Source organism: Thalassophryne amazonica, chromosome 13 (genome assembly GCF_902500255.1).
Source record: "Thalassophryne amazonica chromosome 13, fThaAma1.1, whole genome shotgun sequence".
Taxonomy (NCBI): domain Eukaryota; kingdom Metazoa; phylum Chordata; class Actinopteri; order Batrachoidiformes; family Batrachoididae; genus Thalassophryne; species Thalassophryne amazonica.
The window spans coordinates 87824051-87837526 of NC_047115.1; the positions used below are offsets into that span (position 1 = coordinate 87824051).

The 13476-nt window shown below is 40.9% G+C and overlaps 1 protein-coding gene across 1 annotated transcript in view; it reads right to left on the minus strand.

The window, feature by feature from the left end:
- Positions 1–13476, minus strand: part of LOC117523658 (core histone macro-H2A.2) — a 118264-nt gene that overhangs the window by 605 nt on the left and 104183 nt on the right. The window lies entirely within an intron of this gene.

Sequence of the window (13476 nt, forward strand, 5' to 3'; positions counted from 1 at the left end):
TGTTTTTAAAAAGCTTCGTAAGCAAACGCTCAAGACATGCACCTCCACAGGCATTCTCTTAATACTAATACCAGACACTGCTAATGACATTTTTCCCTCTTCAGTGGAGACCAGAAGCCATTTACTTCTTTTTTTTGTTTTAAATCATTTAGGATGTTGTTGGTGTTGTACCTCCATAGTGGAACAACTATTTATATTATGACAGTCAAGTGTCCTCACTGTGTATATATGGCTTTGATCACGTGAGAGCTAACATTTGAGGTTTGGCATGCTTATGCATTTTGGGTCAAGGATGAACGGTGTAAAAACAAAGTTGATAGGACAAATATTTTTGGAGAAATTAGCAATTTTAGCAAACCAATAAACAATGGATGCTGTGCTGCAATGCAGAGCATCCATTGGGATTTTGGTGTTTAAATGCTATTGTGGTTTATGTTTAACAATGTCAATGTAATTGATTTATTGTGCTTTTTGTAGCATGTGGTTTTAATTTCTTCAGCCAGTCTTTGTCAAATTCAAAGCACCTGGTTACCTAAACTGTGCAATGAGTGCCAGCCCCTGAACAGAAATCACGCTGGCCCGGGAAGGCAGTGATGCGGACACGAGGGCCTGTACATGACTACTTGCAGTCCTAGTTAAATGTTGAAATGACTCAATTCAAAATGATTTCATGATGAGGTTTATGTCACATTAACAATTGTCATTGTTAAATTATCTCCTATTGCATTTATATTAAACATTTGTATTTATTTACAGTGTCTGTTTTTCTGGTTGAAATGAGATATGAATAATCTACCAGACTTAAAAAAATGTACACATTTCTATGCTATTTTATTTGTCTAAAAATAAATGTCCAAGGTTCCTTATCGACCCATGGCAAAGAAATCATCTAATCTGAAATAACAGATAAGGTATGGTTTTAATTTACAGATGAAAGGTTTCTAAAGAATCTTTTTTTTACTAATTACAAGTGTTCTAAACTTTTTTTTTACAGTAATCAGAAATAAATTTTGAGGTAAAAAAAAAAATTTGCAAGGATTTTCTTCAGAAAACTGCTGTGTATAAATTAGCAGTCCTGTGACACGTTTCTGTCACTGATCTGTATATAACAGTGTTTTATACAGATCAGTGGTTTCAGCATTGCAGTCTTCCGTGCTTTGGCGTGATGCCTCATTTGTATTGGACAGTGTGAAGCTACATCACAACTCAGAGTGGCAAAAGTTGGATTGGGTTGAACTTTGACCACGACAGCCTGTTGATAAGCGGCAATGCGCACTCCTGGCAGAAGCGCTCGGTTTTTGACAGGATGCTTTTGCCACATCAAAAAGTGACGCATCTCGTTGAAAATAATACTTTTTAATGCCAATCTGTGCGCCTCCGGTGTGAAAGCCACATAAGTATTTTGGACAAATGATTTATGAACTGCAACATTACCTGATCATTGCGGCAACACATTAACTCTTCAAGTACAACTGAACTTGGAGCCAGACTCCCTGATATCTTAGCGTTGCTTTTGGAAGATAACTATTCAGTGGACAGCTTAAACTTAGCACTCAAAACCCCACTTGTCATGACTGCTCCACCTATATTAACCCCCCCCCCCCCCCCCCAAAAAAAAACCCACAGTTGCCATGGTTCATTGATTACTTATGTGGCCTCAAGCATAAGTCTACAGACCTCGAACAAAAATGGTGTCGTTCAAAGCTGGTATTCCACCTCACGTTGCAAGGCCAGTTTATAGTCTATTCTGGACTATAAACTCTAATTTGATCAACAAAAACAAGTATACTTCAAAGTTCCTGTTCAGCGGCAACACTGATTCATGGACAACCACCTATAAGTCGCTCTCCTTTTACAGCACAAGATTTCTTAGATTACTTTGTTCAAAATGCGGCTGCCAGACTCTTCAAAGGAAGCAGATAGTTCGACCACATTACACCCATTTTGCCATCTCTTCATTGGCTACTTGTCTCTGTGAGGTCAGATTTTAAGGTTCTGCTATGTCAAATTATAAAATTATATATAAAATTATAGTTATTCAAGTTGTAGAGATTTGCTTTGAGTTTAAGATCATTTTGGAAATTTTTATTTTTGTATTCTTTGTATTTTTAGCAATTGAAATGGCATAAACAAATTAAGATCCACTACTTTTGAAGGACACTGTAAAGGAGAGACAGAGTGAGCGTGGAATGGCGAAAGATGTAGGGTTTTTGGGGAAAAAAACTGAATGAAACTTTAGCACCGCTTTACCAACCCACGCACATCATGTGCGTGTGACCGACTTGCACATGACAATCACAAGCAACAGCTGCCGACGGCAATTATGCCGAATTTATGAGACAATACTGAAAGCACAGCAGTTGGATGCTGTACCAGTCGATCGTTTTGGGGATCTCACACGGTTCTTTCTATCTGCACATGCGCAGGGTCAAGAGTGATGTGGTAAATGTAGTTCCTGTCATGTTCCAATCCGTAAGAATTTAGTGACCATTTTTTTACACCACAAGGGAGCAGAAACGCAACATTCTGGTATTTACCAGAACACACTATTTTCATATAATAGTTAATAATTATTATAATAATAATTTCATATTTTGAGATGAAATTAGCAATTCTTTTGTATGGTAATGTGGTGCATGGTCTCACTTCGCCATAATTAAATAAATAAATGCTTTCTCAACAAAAACCTGAGGTTTTGAAATAAGGACAGAGACTGTTGTGTTTTCACACCCAACTGGGAAATTCCTGGTTCCATCTGGAGATAAGCTTTGGAGACACACACACACACACACACACCCCATGGGCCTCCACTCTGGCCCCACATCACAACAGAACTGTAACTCAGTTTTTCAAAGGAGCTCTTGCTTGTTTATCAGTTAAATTTTGGTCGCTGTGAATTACATGACATTATAATTGCTTCACTTCAGAATCTGAAAATTTCCCAGAATGTGAAATTTATGGCCTCACACCAAGGCCAGAAACTCTCCAGACATGCAAGATGAACCCTTCTATGAAAAGATGTGGCCATAAACTTTGAGCCTTGACAACCAGCTATTATCTCTAGGTCTAAGTGAAGAAAAAGGAGACCTTCTGTTTAAATGCAGAGTATTGTATATAACCATTCTAATGTCTGTTGTTTAATCAAACTATGCTTCATCACTTCATTTAAATGACGTGTTCTTTGTAATTGATGTTTAAATGTGATCTTTCTGCATTATCAATATGTTGATGTGAAATATTCTACTTTAAATAGTTGAATCATTTCTTTGTCTGCCTCTCTAGCACATGAAGTTTTCTGTAAAGTTACCCATCAGCGTTAATGACATAAGCCCCCTTTAAAAGTTTCCGAAAGGAGCTCTTCCGCCTCTTCTGCCTGCCCTCTTCTGCCTCTCTCTTCTGCCCCTCTTCCTTTTTTCAAATGCCGAACTTTATTTTTGGGTCAACAAGGCCCCATGCTAGCCTAGCTAATCTACCATGTGGCTTCATTCGTTGTTTCATTCGTGGATAACTTTTAACAAATTAATAACCTGAAGTTTTTAAGGTTCGTCAAGTCTTTCAAATTTTTAAGAGAACTTTTCAAAATAATAGTGAATTTACAGAAAAGCGACTTTCCTTTTCTGTACTTTACAACACTGCTCTTAAAGTTTGAACCTTTTTTCTAAATTCACAAAGACTTTTAATCTTGCTCCAACACACAAAGCTACCATAACCCATTTTCACCTTCGACCTCTGGGGTCAAGCAAGCTGATGACGGACCTGACTGCAAGCAGCCATGTCAGTAAAACACTGACACTGAAGCCTTGAATCGCCGGGAAGACCGCAGGTTTAACCCCTGACCCAAGTGAGCTCATGCTGCAAAGAGCCTAACACATCAACGACGGATGGACGGTTCATCCGAACCATCTCTCGGATCAGCTAAGTGACCCAGTTAAAGGTTCCAGAAAAAGGGTTTTGTTGTAAATAGATGCAAAGTGGCTTCTTTTTAAACAGTCATATATTTGTTTAATGACTTTCTTAATAATTGGCTTCAAATTTCATCACCAAATTCAAATCAGCTTTATTTACTTAAAGTCTTTAAGCTTTATCTCACTACTTTATTTCAACGTCTCATGAGTAAGCAAACTGTGTCTGTAAATGAACTTATGTAGTCACTGTCTACTATGTCTACTAAAATGCCAGTAAACTGTTCATTCCTTGTATATTTGTAAATAAAATGTATATATTTCTGCTGTGGTTCATTTTGTGTTCAGAAGGAAACCATTGGTCAATCGCATTGTACACTTTCAGATTTGAGACGGATTAATTAAACTGAGACTGACTGATTAATTTGAGACTGATTGGTTGTTTAAATTAAAGTACCTATGCTTTAAGTAGGTGGTGCCCTGAGGTAATTAGATATTATTCTAATTAAATAGTAATTATTAAACCCTGAAATTAATTATTTTGGTGAACCATTAAATGAGGTTGTTAAGGATTTTGTATATATGTTATCACTGTTAAACATTTGTACATTTGTCTTCTTTCTCATGAGAACGGTGTTGTGCTGTTTTGCACTTCACCCTGAGAATGTACGTGTTATTCAACCTTGTTTTAGCTTTGTCTTTCTCATGAGAACGGTGTTGTGCTGTTTTGCACTTCACCCTGAGAATGTACGTGTTATTCAACCTTGTTTTAGCTTTGTCTTCTTTCTCATGAGAACGGAGATGTGCTGTTTTGCACCTGTCTTAATGCAATCCTGAGAATTCAATTTTGTTTTAGCACTCTGGGATCAATCTGAGCTGGGAATGAAGGGCTGGATGTACTTATTATTATAATATAACTTTGTTTTCGCAGCCTCTAACGACTGGGAGTAAGAGAACGTTTTGACTATTGTGATGTGGTGTTTAGTGTGAAGGAGTGTGAAAGACAGGACACTTCAGGCAGATGCAGAACAGCTGATACCTGCAACAGACGAATGAGATGTGCTGACCTGAAAGTGTTCTTCCTTACAGCTGCACTTATTGACGTATGCGTTTATGTTATGGGAAGAAACTTGTCTTGCGTCATCACCCCCACCCTTAGGACAAGTTTCTTGTTTATGTGATGAGGGCGTCTCTTAATAAAAAGAGCGGAAAAGCAGGCCAGACTTTAGTGTAGCCTTGGTGTACAGCCTGGCCGCACTCCGCGCGTAAAATTTGACTTTCTGTCTCACTGGTGTTTCTTGACTCTGTTTGTCTTGTTAAAGGTTTTAAAAATGTTTGGAGGAGAAAATACCCAACATTGACTGGGGGCTCGTCCGGGATCTCAACAATACCGGAGGTGTCCGGCGGAGGTCGTCAAGTCCAGACGTAAATCCTTGGCCAAGGTCCGATCGATCGATTGATAGTGTCTGCAATTGTCGACCACCGTTGGCATCGTCTGGTTGACGAGATTTTCCCGAAGAAGACAGACAGGAAGTCGAGTCAGTGAGTAAAATTTCTTTGTAAACAGTACTGAGTGAGTGGTGATCAGATCACATAAAACAGTTAAATTCCGCAAGCGATGATACAGAATCGTCTGTTAATGCAAAGCAGTTAAACTCTGTAAGGAGGGTGCGGACTCCTCTGTTTTAATACGCGTACCGGTAGGGGATAAAAGTGATCACATAAAACAGTTAAACTCCGTAAGCGATGATACAGAATCGTCTGTTAATGCAAAGCAGTTAAACTCTGTAAGGAGGATACGGACTCCTCTGTTTTAATACGTAAAGGAAATCCCGGGTAGGAATATGTGCACTGTAAAAAAGCAGTTAAATCTGGCAGGGACGGCGGAGTCCCCTAATGCAGGACATTAGTTAAATTTCACGGGAGGGCGAGCTCCCCTGACATAAGAATACGCGTACGATTATTAGGAGTGTTTCTATGTGTAAATAGTGTTTTGCGCAAGTGTAAATAACTGTGTGAAAGTGTAATACTTTGGACAACGTTAGTGACAACCGTGCGTGTGGAAGCAGCAGGCAAGTGATTCCGCTTCCTACGGGGAGGTGAAAGGAATCAACCACACGACGGCAAATTAATTGTCACGTCCAAAGAAAGTGTGAAAACTTCAGATTTAGAACACCCTAGGTGTGCCCCCGTCTTAAGTCCAAATTATAACAAGGGATAATAAAAATGGGGGGTAAGACGTCTATAAATAAGGGAAATTTATCAACTGACTGGAAATTTATGGAAGCAAAAAATCCAAAAGCAACAAAGAAATTGGAGACCTGGATAAATAAACATGACTTTGACGGACGACTGAACCTGATCAGCATACAAAAGCTGAAGAAGGAGTTAGAACGGGAACATAAAGGTGATGAGAAAAAGATGCAGAAAGTAGGGGCAGATTTAGTGGCATTTTGGGAGGAGGAAGCAGAGAACAGACAGAAAGGAGCAGAGAAGCGACGATTAGAGAAAGCGAGGAAAAAGAAAGCTGTAGGTAAGGCAGAAGAAGATGTGATAATTCAGCACAGAGAACCAGAACAGCCTCAACAACCACCGCCGGCTGGATCGTCGGTGACAAAGAGACCTTTATCTCCTCTACCAGAGGATGACGATGTACCGCCACCACAGTATGATTTGGCAGTAAAACCTAAGGTAAAAAGAGAAAAACCAGAAAAACCACAAACACGCAGTCAAGCGAAAGTGCCTACAGCCCCTCCCATGGTGGAACATAGTGATCAGGGAGGTGCCTATCCTATGATAGAAGTACCAAATCCTCGTGCAGGAACAGCAGGACAGCTACCAACCATGCTCGTTTATCGGACATGGAATGCTGATGATATCAAAGCAGCAGTCGACATGATACCATCGCCACATGTCGATATCGAGGGCTTTATGCAGGATATAGAAAACATTAGAACATCTTACCACCTTAATGGACCTGAAGTCCAACAGGTGTGGATGAAAGCATGTGGCCCTAAATGGAGTCAGGTACGCGGAGACTGGAATCCTGCAGATCAACAAGGCGTACCACTGACACATGATGATCTAGTCTTGAAAACAAGAGTGGAAGCTATGATTACACGTGTGAAAGGAGTGTTAGGACCAAAGATAAATTATACTGAAATTACCAGGACAACTCAGAAAGAAGGAGAGCCATGGACAGAGTTTAGGTGCAGGTTTGAGAGTGTATTTAGGGTCCATAGTGGCATATTGCCAGAAACACCTGTGTATGAACAACAATTGAAAAACGCTCTGATCCAACATTCCAATAAGGATATAAAAGCTTGGATACAGAAACATTGGATTGGATTGCCTACAGGCACATTGGAAGAAACACATACACACTGCTGTCATGCAGAAGAAGTCTTAAAGCAGAAAAAGACAAGAAACAGCGACAAAGGAGTGTATGTAGCACATGGAGATGATGAAATATATTACCAGCAGGGTAACTTAAGACAGCAGAAGCAGTGCAAACGCCCCAAAAAGCCATGGCAAAATAGACAAGGTGGACAGCCACAACATCAAGGACCATGGCAACCACAACAGCAGCACAGACAGGGAGGGCCACCACGTGGTCCCCTGATTTGTTGGAACTGTGGAAGAGAGGGACATATGTATAGAAATTGTCCGAATCCACCTACTGAGGGAGCAGCAGGGAGAATTCCACAACGGAATAATCCTCCGCAGCCACAGTATCCACAATGACTAGAATCCATAATCCATGATTCCACATCAGATAGGCAGTCTGATTGTGATATGGATCTGTGTGCCTTGCTGGGAAATCCGGTACCAAAACCAGAAGTGACTTTGTTGGTAAATGGACGACCAGTGACATTCCTTTGTGATACAGGAGCATGTAGAACCACATGTAATGACAACATACCTGTCCATCAATTAAGCAACGAAATCTTTAGGGTTCGCTCTGCAAATGGACAAACATCAGACGTCCCTATCACCAAACCCATAACGTTGACAGATCCACTTGGCCTGACGTGTACTATGTCAGTGTTGATCATGCCACAATGTCCAGTTAACCACCTAGGACGAGACGGATTGACTGCATTGGGCTTGTCCATAATTGTGGAACAAGGGAAATTAGTTGTTGAACGCACAGGAGGCGTTAACATGGTAAGAGAAGAAAGCGCTGACCCCACATTCCACTATTACTATACATTTGACATTTCAGAAGAAGATGCTGCAGGATGGGGTAAAGATGTCGTCTTGCAAGCGACAGCCCTACTAAAAAATCCTGAACAACAGATGTCACCACCTGACCTGCATGTCACAATGTGGCATAAAGATCCTCCAGGTCCGGATGGTGACTATGAAACTAAATTGAAAAATGTTTCACCTGTGAAACTGACAATGACCGATTTGATTCATGATGGCAACTCAACAGCTGTCATAACAGTAACAGGCGCCACTGAAGATGTATCAAAATTGAGATTCACAGGTATGCCATTACATATGTCACTTTGTAAGCCATATTTGACAGAATGGTAAGAATTGGGACTGACAGTCATAACAGCTTTGTCAGCCTCTGATTGGAGTAGAGTTGGCCCACGAACGGAGTTCAGTCCATCAACCAAGTTGTATAAAGTGCCAGTTAATGTCTCATTGGTGCTGACAGCTGGAACACACATTGATGCGTCCACTTCACAATCCTGAGTGTTTCAGTTGAGTCCTGAAGAGGATGCTCTTCTCTCTTCAGTACCGTCAGGACTGTGGACAACAGGTCCTTCAGACGTAGGACTGATTAAAAATGCACAACCTGTAGTTATAAGGCCAAAAACAGAATACAGACCATGTGTAAGACAGTATCCATTGAAACCTGATGCAATTGACGGAATCAGGCCAGTAATAGAGGATTTATTAACAGCAGGAGTAATAGTGCCATGTCCAGATTCACCATGTAACACACCCATATTTCCGGTAAAAAAGGCTCCGCCCTCAGTGGGGTGGAGAATGATTCAAGATCTGCAGGCAGTAAATGCTGCTGTGATTAAAAGAGCACCATGTGTCCCAGATCCACACACCTTGTTAAATTCGCTGAGACCAAATTCTAATAGTTTCTCAGTAATTGACATAAGTAATGCATTTTTCTCTGTGCCAGTACATCCAGATAGTCAATTCTGGTTTGCTTTTACCTTTAAAGGACAACGATATACATTCACCAGATTACCGCAGGGTTACGCAGAGAGCCCAACTATTTATTCTCAAGTCATGTCAGCATGTTTAGCCAATTTCGTTCCACCGGCAGATAGCCAACTGTTAGTGTATGTTGATGACATTTTGATTGCCTCTGACACACGAGAAAACTGCATAACTGACACAGTAGCATTATTATGTTTCTTATTTGACAATGGCCACAGAGTGAGTAGAAACAAAGTTCAGTTGTGTAGGGATAAAGTAAAATATTTAGGACATGAGTTATCAGCCACAGGGCGCACGATCCTGTCTGACAGGAAGGAAGCAATTTTGCACGCTCCAAAACCACAAACCAAAAAGCAGATGATGTCATTTCTTGGATTGACAAATTACTGCAGGGCATGGATTCCTTGCTATGCAGAGTTGACTAGTCCACTTTCTGATTTGATGTACAAAGATGATATTTCAATGTCAACCGTGTTGGAATGGAACAAAGATGCTGAGGAAGCCTTTGTAAAAGTAAAACAAACATTAGTGTCATCCACAGTTTTGGCACTACCAGATTATAGTAAACCGTTCATTCAAACAGTTGATTGTAAGAATAAGTTCATGACTAGTGTTTTGGTTCAAGTGTATGGCTCAAAATTGAGGCCAGTTGCCTACTACTCATCTAAATTGGATGCAGTAGCAAGTGCTTTACCACCATGCGTACAGGCTGTTGTTGCAGCCTCTATGGCTGTTCAAAGTAGCAGTAATGTTGTTCTATTCCATCAGCTGACATTGAAAGTTCCACATGCAGTCTCTGCACTTCTGTTGCAGACAAACATGAGCCTTTTGTCCCCAGCAAGACATCTTTCGTGCATGTCCTTGCTATTATCACAGCCACACCTTACGATAGAGCGATGTACAACATTGAATCCCTCCACATTGATACCTTTACCTGAGGATGGTGAGCCGCACAATTGTCTTGATGTAGCAACAGTTTGTACAAAAGCACGCCCAGACCTCCGGGACACACCCATCCCAAACAGTACAATCGTGTATGTGGATGGTTCTTCCACCAAAAATGCTTATGGACAAACGCAATCTGGATATGCTGTCGTCACAAATTCAGAAGTATTAGATTCTGCTTAATTGCCATCGTCATTTTCAGCACAAGCAGCTGAATTAGTTGCTTTAACTGCAGCTTGCTATCTGTTTCAAGGTACGGCCGTATCAATTTATACGGACAGCCAGTACGCTTTCAGCACAGTGCATGTGTTTGCAAAACTGTGGGAGGAGCGTGGAATGGTGACATCGTCTGGAAAGCCAGTGACTCATGCCACTCTCCTAACTGCCCTACTGCAAGCTGTGAAGTTGCCTCAACAAATTGCTATATGCAAATGTGCGGCTCACACCAATGGCTCTGACAGTGTTTCAAAAGGAAATGATTTTGCTGACAGAGCAGCAAAAGAGGCAGCAGCAGCTTCTTCTATTTTTGTTGTACAGGAAACTACTCCAGATTTGCATTTAGGTCATACACTGCTTGCTGACATGCAACAGCAGGCAACAGACAGAGAAAAACAAATGTGGATAGCTAAAGGAGCTACGTATGCAAATGACTTGTACGTATGACCACAAAAGAAACCCATATTGCCAAAAAATATGTTTAAATGGGCAGCTATTATGAGCCATGGCGTGACGCATGTCTCATCAGGGGGTATGATATCGCAATCTATCGATTGCAATCTATTTTTTGTCTTTATGGGTTCGATGCATATGCAAAACAGCATTGTAGAGCATGCATGATATGTGCAAAACACAACTCACAAGGCAATTTGAGACCCCAAAGAGGTAAATTTCCAACACCACAATATCCCTTTCAAGTGATTCATATGGATTATATACAGCTGAGTAAACATGAAGGGAAGGAATTTTGTTTAGTCATAATTGATGCCTTCTCAAAATGGGTAGAATTGTTCCCTACAAAACATGCAGATTCACTTACAGTGGCTAAAGCATTATGCAAAGACATCATCCCACGATTTGGAATACCAGAAACAGTCTATTCAGATAATGGAGCGCATTTTGTTAATACAATAGTGCAATACGTAGGAGAAGCACTACAGGTTAATCTCAAAAATCATTGTTCTTATCATCCACAAAGCGCCGGATTAGTGGAAAGGATGAATGGAACAGTAAAAAACAGACTTAGAAAGACAATGGAGGAAACAGGCAGACCATGGACGTATTGTGTAGATTTGGTAAAAATGTATATAAACATAACTAGTACCATGGGGTTGACACCGTATGAAACATTGTTTGGCAGAAAATATCGATTGCCATATTATGGACAAATTTGGGATGTACCTGAGGAAGCCAATTTGGCGGATTACATGAGAAAAATGTTAGAAGGACAACGAGGGAGAGATCCAAACACTGATGATCCCATTTCTCCACAGGAGGACCCTAAAGTGGTACCTGGAGACTGGGTGTTGATAAGAAGCATCAAGAGAAAACACTGGCATTCACCTAAATGGGAAGGGCCCTATCAAGTACTACTCACAACACCCACAGCTTTGAAAATTGGGGAAAGAAGTACATGGATTCATTTAACTCACTGTAAGAAAGTCATTTCTGCAGACACAGACAAACAGTAAGAACAGTAGGACAAGACTAGTAATAGTGTGTGAGCTTGGTGTTAAGATCCAGGTTAGACACGAAAGCTAGCAGAAGACATTAAGAAGCCACTGTTCTGAACATAGGTGTGCTGTACTGTGCAGAAATGGCGAAAGACAAAAATAAAAAGAACGAGGGTTTCTGGACCCCACGGACAGTCCTTGTTATGCTACTTTTCTTTTTTGAATTGGGATTATTATTAAAAGCCATGAGCACGGGACATGATAATAAGGATCACATCCACAGATTGCAGAGACCAAAAAGAAGTAACGAAGACCCCAGTCCGATAATAAATGCCACAGTACATAGCTGTAATGGGAATAATGCGTACCGATTTGGTGTACAAGCCTGCATTCCTAGAAATACATCTGTGATCATCTCTGTACCATATAGTGGTCTTACCCATGGAATGCCGGATGGTGACAGAGGGACTAATTACGGAAATAGTTTCTCATGGTATATGACCAACGATCAACAAGATAGGAGATGGGAAACGTTGGTAGCCGATGAATGGAGTAGATGGACACCAAGATGGACACAAACCGAGTGGGCTAAGTACCAGAGTCAAATTCTCAAAATGTATCAAACAGATGATAAGCTGTCTATAGTGGTGAATACCACAGAAAAAGGAACCATATTCCCACCTGATATAGAGGGAGACTGTTGGTTGTTCCTCCTTTGGGTATACAAACAAGGAAAAGATCCGTATTTCCATTTCTTCCTCTGTGAAACAGATAGAGTACAGCAACCAATATTGACCGAATTAAGTACGTCAAAGGGGGTGTCCATACAAGCAAAGGGGGTGCCCATACAAGCAAAGGGGGTGTCTGTACAAGGCACAAAAGACATGAAGGCAGATGACTGGTTCCTAGTAACTACAGGAATTAGTGGACAAAATAACAATTGGCTTTTAATGGCAGAACAAGCAGGACTAGCAGCAAAGAAGGACTGTGTTGTATGTATGGGACCCAGACCTATATTACAGGTAATACCGGCAGCATTACCCAAAGACTGTCTACTGACTGCTATGACACAGACATACATTGCGGCAAACAACAATTGTTCTAAGTGGGACAAGATCTATCCAGTGACCAAATTGACTAAGATTAAACCTTTATTCTCAAGCAAAGTTGGGCATGCTAACCATACATGTGTACACTTGACAGGGACAAGTAAGACTTTGGGTAGCTTAAACCACACCGCCTGGTGTAAGAATGTGGTCCATAGTACTCCCACATTCAAACCTGTCGGGAGGAGTGACGTATGGTGGTGGTGTGGGGATAACAGAATCTTTGACAGACTGCCACGGAATGTGTCAGGTTATTGTGCATTAATATCATTATTGTTACCAGTTGAAGCCATACCCATGACCCCTGAAGACGTTACGACATATGCAGCCTCTCTTATTCCTGAAGATTGGCAGAAAGGCATAGCCAGACATAGAGTGAAAAGAGATTGGAAAGGAGTGGGAAATCCAACATATATTGACGCAATAGGAGTCCCCAGGGGAGTGCCTGACGAGTATAAACTGGTTAATCAAATAGCAGCTGGATTCGAATCTTCCATCTGTTGGAAGTCCTACCCTCTTGCTTGCCTCTACTGGTGGTTGGCTCTCACTGCGGTATTATATCACTTCCTGTTCCGGAGCACAGCGGTGTTTTTCTGTATCTGTTAGCTGTTTAATCTGCGCAGTTAGATTGATCTAGTTATCTAGATTACGATTTGTTTC